Raw genomic sequence first — 23,039 nt, 5'->3', positions numbered from 1 at the left:
TGGATTAAAAATCTAAATGTAAGACCAGAAACTATAAGACTCCTAGAGAAGAACATAGGCAAAACACTCTCTGACATAAATCACAGCAGGATCCTCTATGACCCACCTCCCAGAATATTGGAAATAAAAGCAAAAATAAACAAATGGGACCTAATTAAAATTAAAAGCTTCATCACAACAAAGGAAAATATAAGCAAGGTGAAAAGACAGCCTTCAGAATGGGAGAAAATAATAGCAAATGAAGCAACTGACAAAGAGCTAATCTTAAAAATATACAAGCAACTCCTGCAGCTCAGTTCCAGAAAAATAAATGACCCAATCAAAAAAATGGGCCAAAGAACTAAATAGACATTTCTCCAAAGAAGACATACAGATGGCTAACAAACACATGAAAAGATGCTCAACATCACTCATTATCAGAGAAATGCAAATCAAAACCACAATGAGGTACCATTTCACGCCAGTCAGAATGGCTGCGATCCAAAAGTCTACAAGCAATGAATGCTGGAGAGGGTGTGGAGAAAAAAGGAACCCTCTTACACTGTTGGTGGGAATGCAAACTAGTACAGCCACTATGGAGAACAGTGTGGAGATTCCTTTAAAAACTGGAAATAGAACTGCCTTATGACCCAGCAATCCCAATACTGGCATACACACCGAGGAAACCAGAATTGAAAGAGACATGTGTACCCCAACATGGAAGCAACTTGGATGTCCATCAGCAGATGAATGGATAAGAAAGCTGTGATACATATACACAATGGAGTATTACTCAGCCATTAAAAAGAATACATTCAAATCAGTTCTAATGAGGTGGATGAAGCTAGAGCCTATTATACAGAGTGAAGTAAGCCAGAAAGAAAAATACCAATACAGTATACTAACGCATATATATGGAATTTAGAAAGATGGTAATGATAACCCTGTATGTGAGACAGCAAAAGAGACACAGATGTATAGAACAGTCTTTTGGACTCTGTGGGAGAGGGAGAGGGTGAGACGATTTGGGAGAATGACATTGAAACATGTATAATATCATATATGAAACAAATCACCAGTCCAGGTTCGATGCATGATACAGGATGCTTGGGGCTGGTGCACTGGGATGACCCAGAGGGATGGTACAGGGAAGGAGGAGGGAGAGGGTGTTCAGAAAGGGGAACATGTGTACACCTGTGGCAGATTCATGGTGATGTATGGCAAAACCAATACAATAATGTAAAGTAATTAACCTAAATTAAAACAAATAAATTTATATTTTAAAAATATTAAATAAAATTGATTGTGGTGATGGTTGCAAAACGCTATGAGTGAGTGAGTGAGTGAGTGAAGTCGCTCAGTCATGTCTGACTCTTTGTGACCCCATGGACTGTAGCCCATCAGGCTTCTCCATCCATGGAATTTTCTAGGCAAGAGTACTGGAGTGGGTTGCCATTTCCTTCTCCAGGGGATCTTCCCGACCTGGGGATCGAACCCAGGTCTCCCGCATCGCAGGCAGATGCTTTACTGTCTAAGCCACCAGGGAATCCCTATAGGGGATTTGCCTGGGGATTCCCACCAGGCAAAACTCTACAGATATACTAAAAACCGTTGAATTGTACACTTTGAAAGGATTCATAATATGGTATTTGAATTATATCAAATTGTTTAACAAAAATAAAAAATAAAAATAAAAGCACATTTTCAGATACAATCCAAGTCCTACCAGATCAGAAACTCTGGTAGAGGGGCCCAGAAATCTGATTTAACAAGGCCTTCAGGTAATACTGATGTTTTTTAAAGCTTGAAAGTCACCACCCTATAAGGTTTTACTCTCCAAATGGGTGTACTGAACTCCCAAGGCAGATAATTTCCTAAACACATACACTGATGGAATTGCTAATTAAGCTCACAGCCTTGCATATTGCAGAAGGGTAACCTTCTAGGCTGATTTTTTTTCAAGACATAAAAGTTAGGAACTTCCCTGATCCAGTGGCTAATAATCTGTGCTCCCACTGCAGGACCCCTGGGCTCAATCCCTGGTCAGGGAACTAAATCCCACATGCCATACAACCAACAGATCCCCCAAATCACAGCAAAAGGATCCCACATGCCACAACTAAGACCCAGTGCAGCTCCCCAAAATTAATAAATTAAAAAGAAAAAAAGACATACAAGCTAGGTTGGACATTGGACTTCGTTTTACATGCTCACATGTTGCCCAGAAATAGAACACTGGTATTGCAAGAGCATGACCAGACTACAGGATTTCCAACTGTCTTCATTGAATGCCGAATTCCTTATGACTCTATATGTGCTGCCGCAGACAGAAAAGATGGGGCTTCAGACCTCCCATTTGACCTCCCATCTATTTGCACAGACCTCCCAGTGCAAATAGAGCATCTGTTTGTTACTGGTTTCTGCACTGGGGATCTTCATATGATTTCATGTGATAAAGGATTCCATCTCTAAAACCAAAAAGGCTTCCAGATTACTGACACGTCCTGAATGAGTAGAAAAACTTACTCAAAGTTTAGTATTTGTTGTTGTTCAGTCGTTAAGTTGTGTCTGACTCTTTTGTGACCCCCATGGACTGTAACTTGTCAGGCTCCTCTGTCCGTGGGATTTTTCAGGTAAGAATACTGATATGAGCTGTCATTTCCTTCTCCAGGGGATCTTCCTGACCCAGAGATCGAACCTGCGTCTCCTGCTTTGCAGGTGGATTCTTTATCACTGAGCCACCTTGGAAGCCCAGTAGTTTTATTTATGTAACTCTAAACCCTTTAAGTGTTACACAACTCTGATTTATGTAACTCTAAATCATTTCAATCAATCAAGTGCAAGGTGAGTCAGAGTGATCTGTTGCAAACAAAACAGTGTCCACTATAAGAAGCAGATTTGTTCCTTTATATACGTGATCTCAGGTGTCTTCACAGTGGCCTTATGACACAAGCACCATTATGTCCACTTGATGGATGACGATGCTGAAGGACAGAGGTTAACTTGCCTGAGGATCACACTGCTAGCACATAATGAAATCAGATTCTATCCTACACAGTCTGGCTACACAGACTATGAACCAAAACAATATGTTAAGTTGTTTTTAGCTAAAGTACTGAAATTTCCAAAAGGTTTACTCTAATATGTATGTATGTGTGTATATTGGAGAAGGGATAGGCTACCCACTCCAGTATTCTTGCCTAGAGAATCCCATGGACAGAGACGCCTGGCAGGCTACAATCCATGGGGTTGCAAAGAGTTGGACACAACTGAGCAACTAACACACACACACATGTGCATGTATTCCTATAAATATATACATCTATGAATTCTGGGAGACAAAGGAGTGACATTGTAGCCAGAATGCTGGGACCATCCTGCTGTACAGCCCAAGTTTATCTCCACTGTGGGTCACAAAGAGCCTCTGCTACAGATGGGCAGTTAACTGTTCTGATGATTACAAATTACCACAATGCATGACTTCCAAATTTGAGATGTTTGTCCAAATATGAATGTGCCCTTGAGAATGTTCCCCACATAAGAAAATCATTCATCAAGCATGTCATAGCAGCATAAAGGCTGAGAACTGACCATTTGCTTTAGAGGGTGTATATTGCTGTTCTGTCCTGATTTTAATTATCTACCAGCCAGAGGATGGTGTGACCTAGTACACCTTTTAAAGAATCTAAAATGTTTGAAAGCTCATAGTGTAGCAAAGAGATAAAAATGTTTGAGAGATTTGGTTGTATGAGTTGTAAAGTCATTTGTTGGAAAAGCAAGAAAACACAAAAATTAAAAAGCAAGAGACTGTTTTTCATAAAGATGGCACCAAAGGCAAAGAAGGAAGCTGCTGCCCTTCCAGAATCAAAGCCAAAGCAAAGGCTTTAAAGGCCAGTAAAGCAGTCAGAGAAGGCAATGGCACCCCACTCCTGTACTCTTGCCTGGAAAATCCCATGGACGGAGGAGCCTGGTGGGCTGCAGTCCATGGGGTCGCCAAGAGTTGGACATGACTGAGTGACTTCACTTTCACTTTCACTTTCATGCATTGGAGAAGGAAAGGGCAACCCACTCCAGTGTTCTTGCCTGGAGAATCCCAGGGACGGCGGAGCCTGGTGGGCTGCCATCTATGAGGTTGCACAGAGTTGGAGACGACTGAAGCGACTTAGCAGCAGCAGCACCAAAGCAGTCCACAGCCTGCTTTGGAAAGATGCCCACAACCACAGGAAAAGAAGATCTGAGTATCACCCACCTTCCAGTGGCCCCAAACACTGCAGCTCAGGAGGCAGCCCAATTACCCTTGGAAGAGCACCCCTGGGAGAAACCAGCCTGATCACTGTGCCATCATATGCCCCCCCATCACTGAGTCAGCCACGAGGAACACGGAAGACAGCACACTGGTGTTCACTGTGGACGCCAGGGCCCACAAGCACCAAGTTAGTCAGGCTGTGGAGAAGCTCTATTCCACCTACTGTGCGCCTGAGAGTCTATGTACGTCAGTGCTACTTTCTCAGTTTGTCTCACCCTCAGCTGAGTCCGCAAGTGTGTTCTCTACTGGGCTCATTAGTGGGAAGTTGCTGTATAACACAGGGAGCCCAGCCTGGCACTCTGTGATGACCTAGAGGGGTGGGCGGGCAGTGAGGCTCAAGAGGGAGGGAGATGATACATATATAATTATGACTGACTCACATTACTGTGAGGCAGAAACCAATACAATATTGTAAAGCAATTTCCCACCAATTTAAAAATATTTTTAAAAGAAGCTCTATGCCATTGAGCCTGGTGTGCTACAGTCCGCGGGGCTGCAGAGGGTCAGACGTAGCTTTGCGACTGACCAACAGCAATGACTTTGACACGACTAAGGTCAACACCCTGATCAGGACTGATGGAGAGAAGAAGGCGTATGTTCGTTCAACTGGCTCCTGACTATGACGCTTTGGACGTTGCCAACAAAATCAGGATCATCTAAACTGAGTCCAGCTGGCTAATTCCAAATATAAAACTTTTCACTATATAAAAAATACTGAGAGGTGGACTTCAAATGCTTAGGGGAGCTGGGAGCTGAATTTCCCAGAGCAAAACACTCCTCAATCATCTTTAGCATAGCCATCCAAGCTACCTCAGTTCCTAACAATATTCCCAATGTTTTATTAATAAATCTTGAGGAAGGTGGGTAATTTGTTTCTTGAGTTAATTCATTTAATGCATAAATAAACCTCTCCTCAAGCTGATATTTACACACAGAACCTAGCCATATAGATCACTTACATAATCAGAATGCAAGTCAAACTCATCATAACCTCACTGCCTTTCCATCAGCATCTCATTGCACAATAAAATATTTGGCTGTTGGAACATCTACATCCACATTCTTTGTATACAGTGTACCCTTTCTCAATACCTCGTATATAGACCTTTTTCTCAGTACTTAAAACACATTTGACAATGAGCGACAATGTGGCTTCATGTCACTGTCAACTTGAGGAGAGTTTTATTTATGTACGAAATGAATTAAATCTATAAATAAATTACCCATTTTACTCAAGACTTATTAATAAAACGCTGGAAATATTGTTAGGAGTTAAGTTTAAAAATCTAATCTTAAGACTGATAAGGGTGATATTAATAAAAATACAGAACGCATGTATGCATGCTAAGTCTTTTCGGTCGTGTCTGACTCTTTGCGACCCCACAGACTGTGGCCCACCAGGCTCAGGACCTCTAAATATTCTCTACTCTATAAAGAAATGAGGCTGGCAAAAACAGTCATGATCAACCTTTTGGAACTCTGGAAATTAATCAAAGGCTATAAGCCATCAGGGAACATTTTTTCAAGAAAAAAGGCTGAGTTTTGGTAAAGAACAATGAGCTTTGTGGCATTTTTAATTTGCCCTATTCCCATCCCCCTCTCACTCTATGATAATCATGAAAATCAATAGCCCACAATCAGTTAAAAACTGCAGCCTGGGGAACTTTCCTGGTGGTCCAATGGCTAAGACTCCACACTCCCAATGCAGGGGGCCTGGGTTTGATCACTGGTCAGGGAACAAGATCCTATATGCTTCAGTCGAAGACCCCACATGCTGCAAATAAGACCCACCACAGCCAAAGAAATAAATACATAGAATAAATATTTAACAACAACCAAAACATTTTTTAAAAACACACACACACAGAGCAACCACTGAAAATAGCAAAAGGGGCTGATATTCATGCAAGACGCGATAGGATAACCAAAAAAAAACGTTAAGGAATAAGATATTTATGCGGGGCTTTGCAATAATCTGATATATTCATGGGAATCTAGAGGGCCATGTAGTTGCATAATAAAGCATAAGCAGTGCATATGTACAGGAGACAGGGATCAAGACGATCCCCATGGAAAAGAAATGCAAAAAAAAGCAAAATGGCTATCTGGGAGGCCTTACAAATAGCTGTGAAAAGAAGAGAGGTGAAAGCAAAGGAGAAAAGGAAAGAAAAAGCATCTGAATGCAGAGTTCCAAAGAATAGCAAGAAGAGATAAGAAAGCCTTCCTCAGCGATCAATGCAAAGAAATAGAGGAAAACAACAGAATAGGAATGACTAGAGATCTCTCCAAGAAAATTAGAGATACCAAGGGAACATTTCATGCAAAGATGGGCACAGTTAAGGACAGAAATTGTATGGACCTAACAGAAGCAGAAGATATTAAGAAGAGGTAGCAAAAATACACAAAAGAACCTACAAAAAAGATCTTCACAACCAAGATAATCACAATGGTGTAATCACTCACCTAGAGCCAGACATCCTGGAATGTGAAGTCAAGTGGGCCTTAGAAAGCATCACTACAAACAAAGCTAGTGGAGGTGATGGAATTCCAGTTGAGCTATTTCAAATCCTGAAAGATGATGCTGTGAAAGTGTTGCACTCAATATGGCAGCAAATTTGGAAAACTCAGCAGTGGCCACAAGACTGGAAAAGGTCAGTTTTCATTCCAATCCCAAAGAAAGGCAATGCCAAAGAATGCTCAAACTACCACACAATTGCACTCATCTCACACACTAGTAAAGTAATGCTCAAAATTCTCCAAGCCAGGCTTTAGAAATACATGAACCGTGAACTTTCAGATGTTCAAGCTGGTTTTAGAAAAGGCAGAGGAACCAGAGATCAAATTGCCAGCATCCAGTGGATCATGGAAAAAGGAAGAGAGTTCCAGAAAAACATCTATTTCTGCTTTATTGACTATGCCAAAGCTTTTGACTGTGTGATCACAATAAACTGTGGAAAATTCTTCAAGGGATGGGAATACCAGACCACCTGACCTGCCTCTTGAGAAATCTATATACAGGTCAGGAAGCAACAGTTAGAACTGGACATGGAACAGACTTGTTCCAAAGAGGAAAAGGAGTACGTCAAGGCTGTATATTGTCACCCTGCTTATTTAACTTATATGCAGCAGCAGCAGCAGCAGAGTACATCATGAGAAATGCTGGGCTGGAAGAAGCACAAGCTGGAATCAAGATTGCTGGGAGAAATATCAATAACCTCAGATATGCAGATGACATCACCCTTATGACAGAAAGTGAAGAGGAACTAAAAAGCCTCTTGCTGCTGCCAAGTTGCTTCAGTCGTGTCCGACTCTGTGCAACCCCATAGACGGCAGCCCACCAGGCTCCACCGTCCCTGGGATTCTCCAGGCAAGAACACTGGAGTGGGTTGCCATTTCCTTCTCCGATGCATGAAAGTGAAAAGTGAAAGTGAAGTCACTGAGTCGCGTCCAACTCTCAGCGGCCCCATGGACTGCAGCCTACCAGGCTCCTCCATCCATGGGATTTTCCAGGCAAGAGTACTGGAGTGGGGTGCCATTGCCTTCTCCGAAAAAGCCTCTTGATGAAAGTGAAAGAGGAGAGTGAAAAAGTTGGCTTATAAAGCTCAACTTTACAAAAACTAAGATCATGGTATCTGGTCCCATCACTTCATGGAAATAGATGGGGAAACAGTGAAAACAGTGTCAGACTTTATTTTTGGGTGCTCCAAAATCACTGCAGATGGTGATTGCAGCCATGAAATTAAAAGTTGCTTACTCCTTGGAAGAAAAGTTATGACCAACCTAGATAGTATATTCAAAAGCAGAGACATTACTTTGCCAACAAAGGTCCATCTAGTCAAGGCTATGGTTTTCCCACTGGTCATGTATGGATGTGAGAGTTGGACTGTGAAGAAAGCTGAGCACTGAAGAATTGATGCTTCTGAACTGTGGTGTTGGCGAAGACTCTTGAGAGTCCCTTGGACTGCAAGGAGATCCAACCAGTCCATCCTAAAGGAGATCAGCCCTGGGTGTTCTTTGGAAGGAATGATGCTAAAGTTGAAACTCCAGTACTTTGGTCACCTCATGTGAAGAGTTGACTCATTGGAAAAGACTTTGATGCTGGGAGGGATTGGGGGCAGGAGGAGAAGGGGATGACAGAGGATGAGATGGCTGGATGGTATCACTGACTCGATGGACATGAGTTTGAGTGAATTCCAGGAGCTGGTGATGGACAGGGAGGCCCGGGGTGCTGCAATTCATGGGGTCGCAAAGGGTCAGACATGACTGAGAGATTGAACTGAGCTGAACTGAGTGCGTATGTTCTGGCCACTTCCATTTAACATTGTAAGGAAGGCTCCCAGCAAGAAAGGAAGAAGCAAAATATTTCTATTTGCAGTTGCCATGATTTTATATTTATAAAGCCCTATGGATTTATAAGAAATCCATATATACAGAAAACCAATTGGAGCTAGTAATCAGGTTCAACAAGGCTGTAGACATGAGAAACAACTGCATTTCCATACAATCCAAGAATAAAAAATTTTAAAGTTTATTTCCAATAGCATCAATAGAACAAATGCTTTAGGAATAAATTTAACAAAAGAAGTGAAAGACAAATACACTGAAAATTGTAAAACATTATTCAGTGAAATTAAAGATCTAAATAAACGGAAACACAAACCAGGTTCATGGGTTGGAAGATTTACTGATGTTTAGATGGTGTATGGGTCTCCCAGGTGGCGCTAGCGGTAAAATAACCTGCCAATGCAGGAGATGCAGGAGACCACAGGTTCCATCCCTGGGTTGGGAAGATGCCCTGGAGAAGTGAATGGCAACCCACTCCAGTATTCTGGCCTGGGAAACCCCATGGACAAAGGAGCCTTGTGGGCTACAGTCCATGGGGTCACAAAGAGTCAGCCTCGACTGAGCACAGCACACAGATTAACTACAGTTTCTTACAGCTGCTGTAACAAATGACCACAGAGTGGGTAGCCTAAAACAACATAAATCTATTCTCTCCTACAGTTGTGAAGGTCAGGAGTCTGAACTCAAGGTGTCCTCAAGGATGTGCTCCCTCAGAATCTTTCCTTGCCTGTTCCAGCTTCTGGTGGCTCCAGGGACCTGTTGATTTGGGGTTTCATGATTCCCATCTCTGCCTCCATCTTTATAGGGACTTCTCCTCTGTGTGTCTAAGTCTTAGAATCTCCCTCTATCTTGATCTTATAAGAATAACTGTCATTGGATTTAGGGCTCGCTGTAAATCCAGGATGATCTTATTTTGAAACAATTACATCTATAAAGAGTCAATTTCCAGAAAAATTCACATTCACAGGTTCCAGAGTTTAGGAAGTAATGTATCCTTTTGAGACTACCATTCAATCCACTACAGGTGAAAGGATTTTCCAAATTGATCTCTGGAATCAAAATGAAATCCTTATCAAAATTCCAGCTGCCCTTTCCCCCCAAGAAATTGGGAAGTTGACCCTAAAGTATTGATATATAAAAATATGCAAGGGACCTAGACTGCCAAAACGATCCGACAGAAAATAACAAAGTTGGATGGCTTACATTCTCCAAGTTCAAAGCTTAATATAAGTTCAGTTTAGTCTCTCAGTCATGTCCGACTCTTTGCAACCCCATGGACTGCAGCACACCAGGGTTCCTTGTCCATCACCAACTCCCAGAGCTTGGTCAAACTCATGTCCATCGAGTCGGTGATGCCATCCAATCATTTCATCCTATGTTGTCTCCTTCTCCTGCCTTCAGTCTTTCTGAGCATCAGGGTCTTTTCCAATGAGTTGGCTCTTCGCATCAGGTGGCCAAAGTATTTCAGCTTCAGCTTCAGCTTCATCATCAGTCCTTCCAATTAATATTCAGGACTGATTTCCTTTAGGATTGACTTAATATGAAGCTTTTTTTATAATATATACTTAATATAAAGCTTTTAAAAGCTCAATATAAAGCTACAGTAATTAAGACTATATGGTTCAGTTCAGTTCAATTCACTCAGTCATGTCCAACTCTTTGTGACCCCATGGACTACAGCATGCCAGGCTTCCTTGTCTATCACCAACTCCCAGAGCTTGCTCAAACTCATGTCCATTGAGCCAGTAATGCCATCCAACCATCTCATCCTCTGTTGTCCCCTTCTCCTCCTGCCTTCAATCATCCCTAGCATCTGGGTCTTATCCAATGAGTCAGTTCTTCACATCAAGTGGTCAAAATATTGGAGTCTCAGTATCAGCATAAGTCCTTCAAATTAATATTCAGGACTTATTTCCTTTAGGATTGGCTGGTTTGATCTCTTTGCAGTCCAAGGGACTCTCAAGAGTCTTCTCCAATACCACAGTTCAAAAGCATCAATTCTTTGGTGCTCAGCTTTCTTTATAGTCCAACTCTCACATCCATACATGACCACTGGAAAAACCACAGCTTTGACTAGATGGACCTTTGTCAGCTAAGTAATGTCTCTACTTTTTAATATGCTGTCTAGATGAGTCATAGCTTTTCTTCTAAGGAGCAAGTGTCTTACTTTCATGGCTGCAGTCATCATCTGCAGTGATTTTAGAGCCCAAGAAAATAAAGTCTGTGACTGTTTCCATTGTTTCCCCATCTATTTGCCGTGAAGTGATGGGACCGGATGCCATGATCTTAGTTTTTTGAATGGTGAGTTTTAAGCCAGCTTTTCCATTCTCCTCTTTCACTTTCATCAAGAGGCTCTTTAGTTCCTCTTCACATTCTGCCATAAGGGTGGTATCATCTGCGTATCTGAGGTTATGGATATTTCTCCCACCAATCTTCACTCCAGCTTGTGCTTCATCCAGCCCGGCATTTTGAGTATGGCACTGGCATACAAATAGACAAATAGATTGAGGGAATAGAGTTGAGAATCCAGAAATAAACCCATACATTCATAGTTAATTGATTTCTGCAGAGGGGTCAAGACAAGTCAATGGGGAAAGAATAGCCATTTCAACAAATGGTGCTGGGGCAACTAGACATCCACACGCAAAACAATGAGGTTGGTCCTCCCCTCACACTATGCACAAAAATTTATTCAAAGTGAATCATAAACCTAAAAAGCTAAAATTCACATTTCTTGAGTAAACTCTTACATAAATATTTATTCCTTTAGATTAGGCAATGGTTTCTTAGCTATGACACTAAAAGCAAAATATAGATAAATTTGATTTAAAATTTAAAACTTTTGCTCTGAAATGATACCATCAAGAAGGTGAAAAAACAACCCACAAAATAGGAGAAGGTATTTGCAACTCATGTCTGATAAAGGACTTGTGTCTAGAATATATAATGAACCCTAACAACTCAATAATAAAAAACAATCCAATTTTTCAATGGGGAAATTATCTGAAGAGATATTTTTCCAAAGACGATATACAAATGACCATAAGGACTTGCAAAGATCCTCTGCATTGCCACTGCCCTTGTAGCTTCCACTGCAGGGGGCACAGGTTCAATCTCTGGGTTGGAAAACTAAGATCCTGCATGCCACCAGCAGGGCCAAAATATATATATATATGCGCAACATTATGAGTCCTTGGGAAAATGCAAATATGAACCACGATGGGGTAAACATGTTACTTCTCCACTAAGATGCTTAGAATAAAAAAGACAGATTTAACAAGTATTGCTAAGAAATATATTAAGAAATTGGAAAACTCATACACTACTGTGGGAATGTAAAATGGTGTAGCACTTTTGGCAAACATTCTGGCAGTTCCTCAAAATGTTAAACACAGAACTAACATATGACCCAGCAATTCTGCTGCTAGGTATACATCCAAAAGTGTTGAAAACATATGTCCACACAAAACCTTGTTCTCTAATGTTCACAGCAGTATTATTCATAATAGCCCCAAAATGGAAACAACCCAAATGTCTTTCCACTGATGAATAGAAAAATAAAATGGTATATCCTTACAATGAAATATTATTCAGCATTTAAAAGGAATGAAATACTTAAACATCATGAGTCACAAAAGGCTACATACTATATAATTCCTATAACAGGAAATGTCCAGAATAATCAAATCTACAGAGACAAAAGGTAGAGTAATTGTTGGCAAGGATGAGGGAAAATGGAGAGTGATTGCCAATGGGTTTGAACTTGAAGTGATGAAAATGTTCTAAATTGTGGTGATGACCATACAACTCTATGAATATGTTGAAAACTACTGGATTGTACACTTTCAACAGGTGACTTGAATAAAACCATTTGTACAACATTAGAAAATACAGTAAGGAAACAAGAAGGAAATATGTAATATCCATACCTGATCTTTACAAATAATTCTATTAATATTTTGATATGTGTATTTCCAGAGTTTTATCTTTCAATTTTTAATAAGATTACAATATACATATACCTTAATGATATTAAAATTTTTAATGTAATTACAATATATATGAGTTTGGGGTTTGTTTTTTTTTACTGAATAGCTCTTTATCCTTATGACATAAATCCAAAATAATATTTGTAATGACTACTGGAACATTTTATTACCACAATTTATTTAAGCAATCTCCTAATTTGTACATTTAGGTTGCTTTAAATTTTATTATTTTCAACACTTTTAATGAATAGTCCTGTAGATAAATTACTGTATACTCAAGATTGCATGCTCTGGATTGATTCCTAGAAAGGAAGGTACTGATTAATGGATATGTACATTTCCTCCAAAAAGATTTCTGCTCCCACCAATCATGTGTGTGACCGTCTGTTTCTTCATATTACTTCTCAAACGCCCCAGCTTACTATCATTTTTTAAAATAATTTAATTCTATTTTATTTTGGGCTGTGCTGGGTCTTCATTGCTGAGCTGGCTTTTATCTCGTTGCAGAGTGGCAGTACTCCCTGGTTGTGGTGCGTGGGTTCCTCTTGTTGCAGAGCACAGGCCCTAGGGTGCATGAGCTTCAGTAGTTGCAGCACGTGGGCTCAGTAGTTGCGGCTCCCAGGGTCTGGAGCACAGGTTCAGTCGTGGTGCACAGGCCTGGTTGTAGCATGTGGGATTTTCCTGGGTTAGGGGTCGAACGTGTGTCTCCTGCATTGGCAGGCAGATTCTGTACCACTGAGCCACCAGGGAAACCCCTTACATCATTTTTTCATTTTTGCAATTTCAAGGGTGGAACACAAATTCTTCTAATTTAATTTGTCTGATTATTAATGAGGCTGAACTTCCTTCCTTCTTTCAACCATAGGTATGTTTTCTTTGTGAATTGGCTATCAGTTAATTTCGTAATTGGGAGTTTGTCTTTTACTATGGATTTATAAGATATTGAGGATTTATCTTAAATATATATATATGTACATTGCAAAGTTTATTCTTGGGTTATTCACTTTTTAATTTGTGTGAGAAGGTTTTAAAAATCTATACAATTTAAAATTTTATTGTCTGAGGTTTCTCTGAAGTCATATTTAGAAATCCTCCCTTACATAGTTACTCATAAAATTTATGATTTTATTCATGCCTTTTTCCATAAAATGATTCTACTTTCTCTCTGGCACTGTTTATAACTCTCAGTAGCTCTCTATGTTTATATATCTCCAAACATATCCTGTGTCTCTTCTATTTCCATTAATGGTATCACCAGCAGTAGCCAAATTTGTCGATTCTTCCATTAAAATTTAGCTCATGTTTCTCCTTTCCTTTTCCATGGCCCTTAGTTAAATCTCCCTAGAGTCATTCTCCTTCCAAATTGTCCTCCACATAGAGTTCTTTTTCAAAATAATATTGCTGCACTGTTCAAAACCTCCAATGACCTGCTTGTTGATTTAAAATAACATCAAATCACTAGACCCTGTGCTCAATAGCCTCCCCAGTCTGAAAAACATTTGGGAGGTTGGCTCATCAACGTCTCTGTGCAAAGTCAAGTGCAGGCAGTGGGAGTGACATGCCCCAAGGAAACCGAAGATTACAGGCTTCAGATGCCACTTTCAAAACATTCTATTTTACATTTTTATTCTGGTGGAAAAAAGAACCACATATCACAAAATCTGCTAAACATTTGTTTTGGAATAATTTCAGACTTACAAAACGGTTTAAAAATAGTTCAAAAAATTCTCTGATGCCTTAGGAGATAAATCTTATGCCTCTTCCCAGATTCCCCAAATGCTAACATACTTGACAAATAAACCATGCTTGGTCTACCATCCTCTCCATGTCCCTCTCTCCATGTTTGGACACAATGCTCCTCGTACTGTGGACATGCTCCTATCCTCTTACTGCCTGCTGTTGGTTATGCCTCATTTTTTCAGGAGTCTCTACGCAATCTGCATGAAAAGTCCCAACCCAGGGGCTTTTAGCACTGAAGCAGAGGAAGAGTTGGGCCTCTCCTATTAGAAAGATATACTTGTCAAATCCAAGAGCTGGTGGTCTGTTTCCCGCCATGTGGAGTCGAATGTGGGGGGTGGGCAGACCATGGGGAAGAGGTGGCTATGGCAAAGTGGGGAGGGCAATCCCTCAGAGAAGTCAGAGGGAGTCTGGGACAGAAATCCCCACCCATGCTTACTCCTGCTGGAGTTCTTAGAAATAACTTCATAAAAAGCTATGGGGGTGAGGGTGGGAAGAATTGGGTGACTGGGATTGATGCACGTACACCACTGATTCTATGGATAAAATAGATAACTAAAGAGAAGGTACTGTATAGCATAGGGAACTCAACTCAGTGCTCTGTGGTGACCTGAGTGGGAAGGAAATCCGAAAAAGAAGGGGTGTGTGCATAGCATAGCTGATTCACTTTGCTGTGTAGCAGAAACTTACACCGTGCTGTAAAGCAGGGCGTTCCCTGACGGCCCAGTGGCTGCGACTCCACACTCCAAATGCAGGGGGCCTGGGTTTAATCCCTGGTCAGGGAACTAGATCCCACATTCTGCAAATAAGAGTTTGCACACCACAACTAAAGATTTCACATGCTGCATCGAAGACTGAAGATCCCACGTGCCACGAGTAAGGCCCAGCACAGCTAAATAAATAAAATAGAGACTTGACGATATTTTTTATAAGGGCGGGGGAGAAGCAAAAAAGAAAATACTCTCTAACAAGTGAAAATGGAATCAATATTCGACAAAAGATGGCATCACCGACTCAATGGATAAGAACTTAAGCAAACTTCAGGAGGGAATGGAGGACAGAGAAGCTGGCTGCAGTCCGCAGGGTCCCAAAGAGTCAGACATGACTTAACGACTGAACAACAACTATAGATATACACACAGAATGTTCATTCAGCCTTTAAAAAAAGGAATGCTTGCTGTCCTTGACAACATCAATGGACTTTGAGGGCATTACGCTAAATAAAATAGAAGAAGTCAAATGCTATATGATCTCACTTATATTAATGAGTGAGTGAGTGAAGTCACTCAGTTGTGTCCAACTCTTTGTGACCCCGTGAACTGTAGCCCACCAGGCTCCTCCGTCCATGGGATTCTCCAGGCAAGAATACTGGAGAAGGTTGCCATTTCCTTCTCCAGGGGATCTTCCCAACCCAGGGATCGAACCCAGGTCTCCCACATTGCAGGCAGATGCTTTAACCTCTGAACCACCAGGGAAGCCCATAGTTAACTCTAAAAAAGCTGAACTCATAGACGTAAAGGATAGAACTATTTCCAGGGGTTGGGGATGGGGAAAGAGATGTTGGTCAAACTTCAAATTCAGAAATTTGAGTACAAACTTCGTAAGAGAAATAAGTTTGAGAGATTTAATCAACAATGTGGTGACTAGAGTTAACAACATTGTATTGTATACTTGAAAGGGAGAAGTGATTAAGGTTAGATTTTAAATGTTCTCACAATAACAGCAGTGGTAATTGTGTGAGGTGAAGGACGTGCTGCTGCTGCTGCTGCTGCTAAGTCACGTCAGTCCTGTCCAACTCTGTGCGACCCATAGATGGCAGCCCACCAGGCTTCCATGTCCCTGGGATTCTCCAGGCAAGAACACTGGAGTGGGTTACCATTTCCTTCTCCAATGCATGAAAGTGAAAAGTGAAAGTGAAGTTACTCGGTCGTGTCCAACTCAGTGACCCCATGGACTGCAGCCTACCAGGCTCCTCCATCCACGGGATTTTCCAGGCAAGAGAACTTAACCTTATTGTGGTTAGCATTTTGCAATATATATGTGTATCAAATCATGACATTGTATACCTTAAACTTACACAATGTTATATGTCAATTACATCTCAATAAACCTGGGTGGTGGTCAGTCAGTCAGTCAGTCAGTCAATTCAGTTGCTCAGTCGTGTCCAACTCTTTGCGACCCCATGAATCACAGCCCGCCAGGCCTCCCTGTCCATCACCAATTCCCAGAGTTCACTCAGACTCATGTCCATTGAATCAGTGATGCCATCCAGCTATCTCATTCTCTGTCGTCCCCTTCTCCTCTTGCCCCCAATCCCTCCCAGCATCAGAGTCTTTTCCAATGAGTCAGCTCTTCACATCAGGTGGTCAAAGTACTGGAGTTTCAGCTTTAGCATCATTCCTTCCAAAGAAATCCCAAGGCTGATCTCCTTTAGGATGGACTGGTTGGATCTCCTTGCAGTCCAAGGGACTCTCAAGAGTCTTCTCCAACACCACAGTTCGAAAGCATTAATTCTTCGGCGCTCAGCCTTTTTCACAGTCCAACTCTCACATCCATACATGACCACTGGAAAAACCATAGCCTTGATTAGATGGACCTTAGTCTGCAAAGTAATGTCCCTGCTTTTGAATATGCTGTCTAGGTTGGTCATAACTGGTTTAATCTCCAAGTCGAGTCTGACTCTTGTGACCCCAGGGAGAGTAGCCCTTCAGGCTCCTCTGTTCATTTATTTCCCAGTCAAGAATACTGGAGTGGGTTGTCATTTCCTTCCCCAGGGGATTGAACCTGAGTCTCCTGCATTGTAGGCATATTCTTAACCAACTGAGTCACCAAGAGAATAATTAAACTGTAAATTTCTTAAATTATAAAGTTTGAGTCTTATGATTTTATTTCTAGTTCTGAGCTCAGTGTTTCGTAGATTTTAGGCATAGTAGATGAAGAAATACAACTTAATGGGATCTCAATCCCAAATCCCCTAATGCCAGTATTAAGCAACATTTCTGAATTTAAAGTACTGTTCCCTAGGGACATACAAATCATACAACACCCATGTCTGGTTCAAACCAATGTAGATTGCTGGGCATACTTCTTACCAAATGATGCTATTGAAATATTTATTTATACTTTCCCTGCTTTGGATAAATGGGTATAAATGAATGGGAGGCTATTTTGAAATGATCTGATCATTTAGGATAAACGTTCTGCTTACACAAATACAAAACACTGTTGTTATTGTTCCACCTCACTCTCGGGGCCTGAGCCAGCTTTTAAAATTTTATATATAAATTTGTTCACAAACTGGTAGGCCAAATAGAGAAAGCAAAGGCAGCGAGCCAGGAAAATTTGCATCTGGATTCTCTGTAGGACTCTGGGAAAGTGTTGCCTTGCAGTTTCGGAGACAAATTTATTTGTGCAGTACAGATGGTTGCCTCAAGAACAGTTTGTAATACAAATTGCTATTATAGCGTATCATTCTCATTAATTTAGAATCAGATCAGTTTTACCTTAGCTACAAGTGAATAAAAAGTATGTCAGTTTCAAACTTTCAATTATATATACATATATATGAAAATATAATATATGGAATAAAGTAAAATAATGTATATGAAATAAAATAATAAAATGAAAATATAATAATGTTATAAATATATATGTATAAATATATCTACTTTAACTCAGGAGGTAAGATAAGGATATGTGAATATTTTTTTAATAAGGATTTTTTAAAAACATTTATTTGCTTATTTTATTTATTTAGCTGCGCCAGGTCTTAGTTGTGGCATGTGGGATCCAGTTCCTGACCAGGGATTGAACCCAGGCCCTCTACATTGGATGGATGAAGTCTTAGCCACCGGACCACCAGGGAAGTCCCTGTGTGAATGATTTTAATCCACTTGTCTGCTTCCCTTTTTATTTTTTTAATTTATTTTTTGGATTGAACTATAGTTGATTTACAAAGTTGCATTAATTTCTGTTGTACAGCAAAGTGATTCAGTTATACACATACATTCTTTTTTATATATTCTTTTCCATTATGGTTTATCACAGAATTTTTTTTTTTTTACTTAAAATAATAGTTTAGTAACACTGCTATTTTGTTTATTTCAAATACATAGTTGTTTTTTTAATTGGAAAAAAATTGCTCTACAATGCTGTGTTGGTTTCTGCCATATGACAATGTGAATCAACCATAATTTTATATCTATATATATATATCCTCTCGCTGTTGCGCCTCCCTCCCCTCCCCCAGGCCACCCATCTAGATCAACACGGAGGGCCAGGCTGCCCTCCCTGTGTTATATAGCAGCTTCCCACTAGCTATCTGTTTTACATATGGGAATGTATGCTACCTTTTTAATTCATCCCGCCCTCTGCTTCCCCTACCGTGTCCGCAAGTCCATTCTCTATCTGTGTCTCCATTCCTCCCTCCAAATAGGTTCATCAGTGCCATTTTTTCCAGATTCCATATATATGTGTAAATATATGATATTTGTTTTTCTCTTTCTGACTTACTTCATTCTGTGTAACAGGCTCTAGGTTCATCCACCTCACTTGAACCGACTCGAATCCATTCCTTTTTATGGCTGACTAATATTCCATTGTATGTATGCACCACATTGTTTTTATCCATTCATCTATTGGTGGACATCTAGGTTGCTTCCATGTCCTGGTAACTGTAGATCACAGGATACTGAACATAGTTCCCTGTGCTACACAGCAGGACCTTGTTTATCTATCCTATGTAGACTAGCTTGCATCTGCTAACGCCTCCCTTTCTTGAGGGAGCAATTTCCTCTAGCATAGTTAGGGGTTGTTGCTAGTTTGACTCCTGAGTCAGTCCTTATTACACCTGTTACTTAATTTTCTCTTCGGTTTTCTGCTCATTTCATATCTGATCATTACTCAGACTAACTTCTCCTGATATATAGCTGTTATGTAGCCAAGAGGGTTTCCCTGGAGTTGTGCTCATGTGGACACAGTTCAATGGAGAAGATCATTAGAAGTTTCTCGGAGGAATTTTCTCTTGAGTCATTTCTTAGGGTGCAAAGAAATAAGCTAGACAAGCGAAAATGCTTTCCAAGAAGGGGACAGCATCATGAACTTATGTGTTCAGGCAAAAGGCTGAATTTGAAGCTGAAAGGTAATACTGATGACCAGCACAGTGTACCCACAGACACACAAACTGTGTGCTTGGCTGGAGTTAAGGGAGGAGCCTGCAGATCATGAAGGACTAGAGGACGTAATGAGCATGATTTTGCAGATACAGGCACTGTTTGCAGAATTTAATGTGGTTGACAGCTACTTCCCTTTACTTCAGATTTTGATTTTTGCTTCTGAGTTGAATCCACTTCAGTCTTTCTGGCATGGGTGACCTAGCAGTCTAGTTCTGTCTCACCTAGTTCGCATGTTCTTGAGAGTATAATTAAATGCCCTCCAGCTTTGTCTCACGTTCTCCCAGCCTCTTTCCCTAACAACTGCCTGGTTTGCTCACTATTTCTAAAATGAAACAAATAAGAGTGAGAATTTAGATCTCTCGTGTCTTCTCTAGCAGAGCTTTCCATGACAGACCACATCATAAGCTACTAGCCTGACTTCGGATGGAAAGCCCTTAGGTGAGACCCTCAGCCCTGGTGGTGGTACCCGGGGCAGTTGAGGCAAAGATGCAGAAATCACAGAATGTGCTAGCAAAGGCTTTCCGTCAGCAGGATTATGAGCCAGGCCTGTCTGTTTGACCAGGCAGGCCTTGGGTGTGGCAGGCACGGTACTGGGAGAAGGTCAAGGCTCAGCTCCATCACTCACTGGCTATGCTGCCTTGAATAAGTGACTTCATCTCAGCGAGCATCTGAACCCAGATTCTCAAAACTGAAAAGTACTTAACTTGCAGAATGATTATGAGATTTGGAAATAAAGTGTCTGCTTCATAGCTGCTGCTGCTAAGTCACTTCAGTCGTGTCTGGCTCTGTGTGACCCCATAGATGGCAGCCTACCAGGCTCCTCCATCCCTGGGGTTCTCCAGGCAAGAACACTGGAGTGGGTTGCCATTTCCTTCTCCAATGCATAAAAGTGAAAAGTGAAAGTGAAGTCTGCTCAATGAATGGTGATACACAGACACCAAACTTTAGTTGTTTCCTTTAAACAATTCAATTATTTTTTTACTTTCGGCTGTGCTGGGTCTTTGCTGCCGCGCGGTCTTTTCTGTAGTTGCAGAGGGTGGGGGCTGCTCTCTAGCTGTGGTGCTTGGGCTTCTCGCTGCAGTGGCTTCTCTTGCTGAGGAGCACAGGCTCTAGGCATGCGGGCTTCAGTAGTTGCAGCAGTTATGGTGCACGGGCTCAGTTGCTCCTGGCATGTGGGATCCTTCTAAACCAGAAATCGAATCCATGTCCACTGCCTTGCAAGGCGGATTCTTAACCACTGGACCACCAGGGTAGTCCTTTTACACTTCTATAATTGAAATATTCAAGAAATTCATTCTGAGAAGGGTATTCAAGATCTAGCCTAGATACTGTAATTTCTATATGGAGGGGTTTTCTTACTGTTCTACTGAAATAGGCACTATGATGCTTCCAATTGAAAGTAATAGAGAAACCAACCCACCCCATTTGATTCAAGGAATGAAAAACTGACCAGTTGGCATTTACACCAAGTCTAGAGCTGGGGCAGGCTACAGGGTTGGTTGTTTAAGTGACTCACTTGTGTCATGAAGAATATAGGTTCTTTCTCCCGTAAGTACAGGGTCTGTATCATTCTACGTCTGGTTCCCTCTCTGGGCTGTGAGACAGCTGCTGGTTACAGGAAGACCTGCTGATTTCTTTATTTACATCCAGCAGATGACAGAAATTGCCTCTCCCTAAGCCAACCAATGGAAAGTCTTTCTCTGCAGTCTCTGGGGGCCAATTTATATCCCCTCATACAATGGTAGGTCCTTGAAGCAACCCTTGGATTCCTAACTAGAGCCCATCAATGGAACTCGGGTCAGTTCCTCAAAGCTCACTGCTGCCACACAATGGGAAAGCAGAGTGAGTGTTGTGGAAACAAGCCTTGCGTCCACTAGAAGAGATCTGCTCAGAAAACACTCATGCTTTGGCTGAAGTGATACTTGACTGCCTGTTCATTTGGGAGTTTGCTATACAAAATGAATTTCAGTGTTTCTCCCAATTAGCGTCCAAAGTAGATCTTTGCAAAAGTCAAGTGCCAGTCTGAGATCACTGTTAGATTTCAGGCCATTTATAGAGTATTGAGGCTTGAACATCCATCCAGAAAAAGTACAAATTGATTTTCTTCAACATAATTGGAAAAATATGTCAGTTGTCAGATAAATCATTTACAACTAAAGGCTGTAGCTAAATATTATGGGCAATGAATATGTCCAGACAGGCAGGAGAGATTTTTTTCCATCCAGGTAAGCCCATTCCCCTGAGAAATGAAAGCTGCCTTACACCACAGCATTGGTGCATAACCACTAACACATAACATCCATTAGAAAGCATCAATACTCTTTATCTGTAGGAAGTTATTTATCAGTGTGTAACATCTCCATAGGGCTTCCCTGGTGGCTCAGACGGTAAAGAATCCACCTGCAATGACCGAGACCTGGGTTCGATCCCTGGGTCAGGAGGATCCTCTGAAGGGGAGGGCATGGTGACCCATTCCAGCATTCTTGTCTGGAGAATTCCTGTAGACAGAGGAACTTTTGCGGGCTACAATCCATGAGGTCACAAAGAGTCAGACACGACTGAGCGACTAAGCACAGCACAGCATCTCCACATATAAAACACACACTCTTTTCTCTTTAAAATTGATATGAGGAAGTCATATAAGCACATTGTAACAAAAGTGAATCAGTATCAATAAATAGACAGTAAACAACCAAATTAAGTTTCTTTCTCACTTAATTTCCCCAGAGTCCCCCCTCCCTAAAGGTTTGCCAGTTTCTTGCGTTTCCTTCCCCAAATATTATATATATATATATAAAACAACATATACATCCTTTTAGAAATATGAATGCGAGCATATTTCTGTCCCCTGCTCATTTTTGTTTAATGATGTGTTCATACATATAACTGGGCTTTCCTGGTGGCTCAGATGGTAAAGAATCCACCTGCAATGCAGGAGACCTGGGGAGGAAAGCACCTGAGTGAGGGGGGGAAATCTGCCCACAAGGGGCAAACGTGATGCACACAAAGGAGGCCGTGGGTGTGTTGTGTTAAGTCGGTTCAGTCGTGTCTGGTGACCCAATGGACTGTAGCCTACTAGGCTCCTCTGTCCATGGGATTTCCCAGGCAAGAATACTGGAGTGGGTTGCCATTTCCTCCTTCAGGAAGCTTAAAGGAGGCCGAGGCCTTGCAAATTACCTAAGCTTGATTTTTAATCTTTCAACCAGTTAGAGACAAACCAAAGAATTTCACCATGCATCTGAAGTCAGAGTTATTCCCTCAATAATTTTTTTTCTACTGTATACATGGTTTTCGAATGATATTTTTGAGTAAAAGCCTTATCTCCAGTATATTTCTTCAGCTGGAATATCCTTGTATTTGAGATTCTCTAATTCACCACTAGATGGACCTATTTGATATTTTGTCTATCCAGAAACATAATGGTTTTCTACGCAATCCTTCCTAGTAAGGATTTTTTTTTTCCAGTTGTTCTGATACCTTTTTTTTCTTTTATTTTTTATTGGCTTATAA

At 41.1% G+C, this 23,039-nt stretch overlaps 1 pseudogene; it reads left to right on the top strand.

Annotated features, from left to right (window-relative positions):
• LOC108637638 lies at window positions 3,802–4,945 on the top strand (annotated as a pseudogene).

This window comes from Capra hircus, chromosome 15, assembly GCF_001704415.2.
Source record: "Capra hircus breed San Clemente chromosome 15, ASM170441v1, whole genome shotgun sequence".
In the NCBI taxonomy this organism is placed as follows: Eukaryota; Metazoa; Chordata; class Mammalia; order Artiodactyla; family Bovidae; genus Capra; species Capra hircus.
This window is presented reverse-complemented; position numbering and strand designations above follow the sequence as displayed.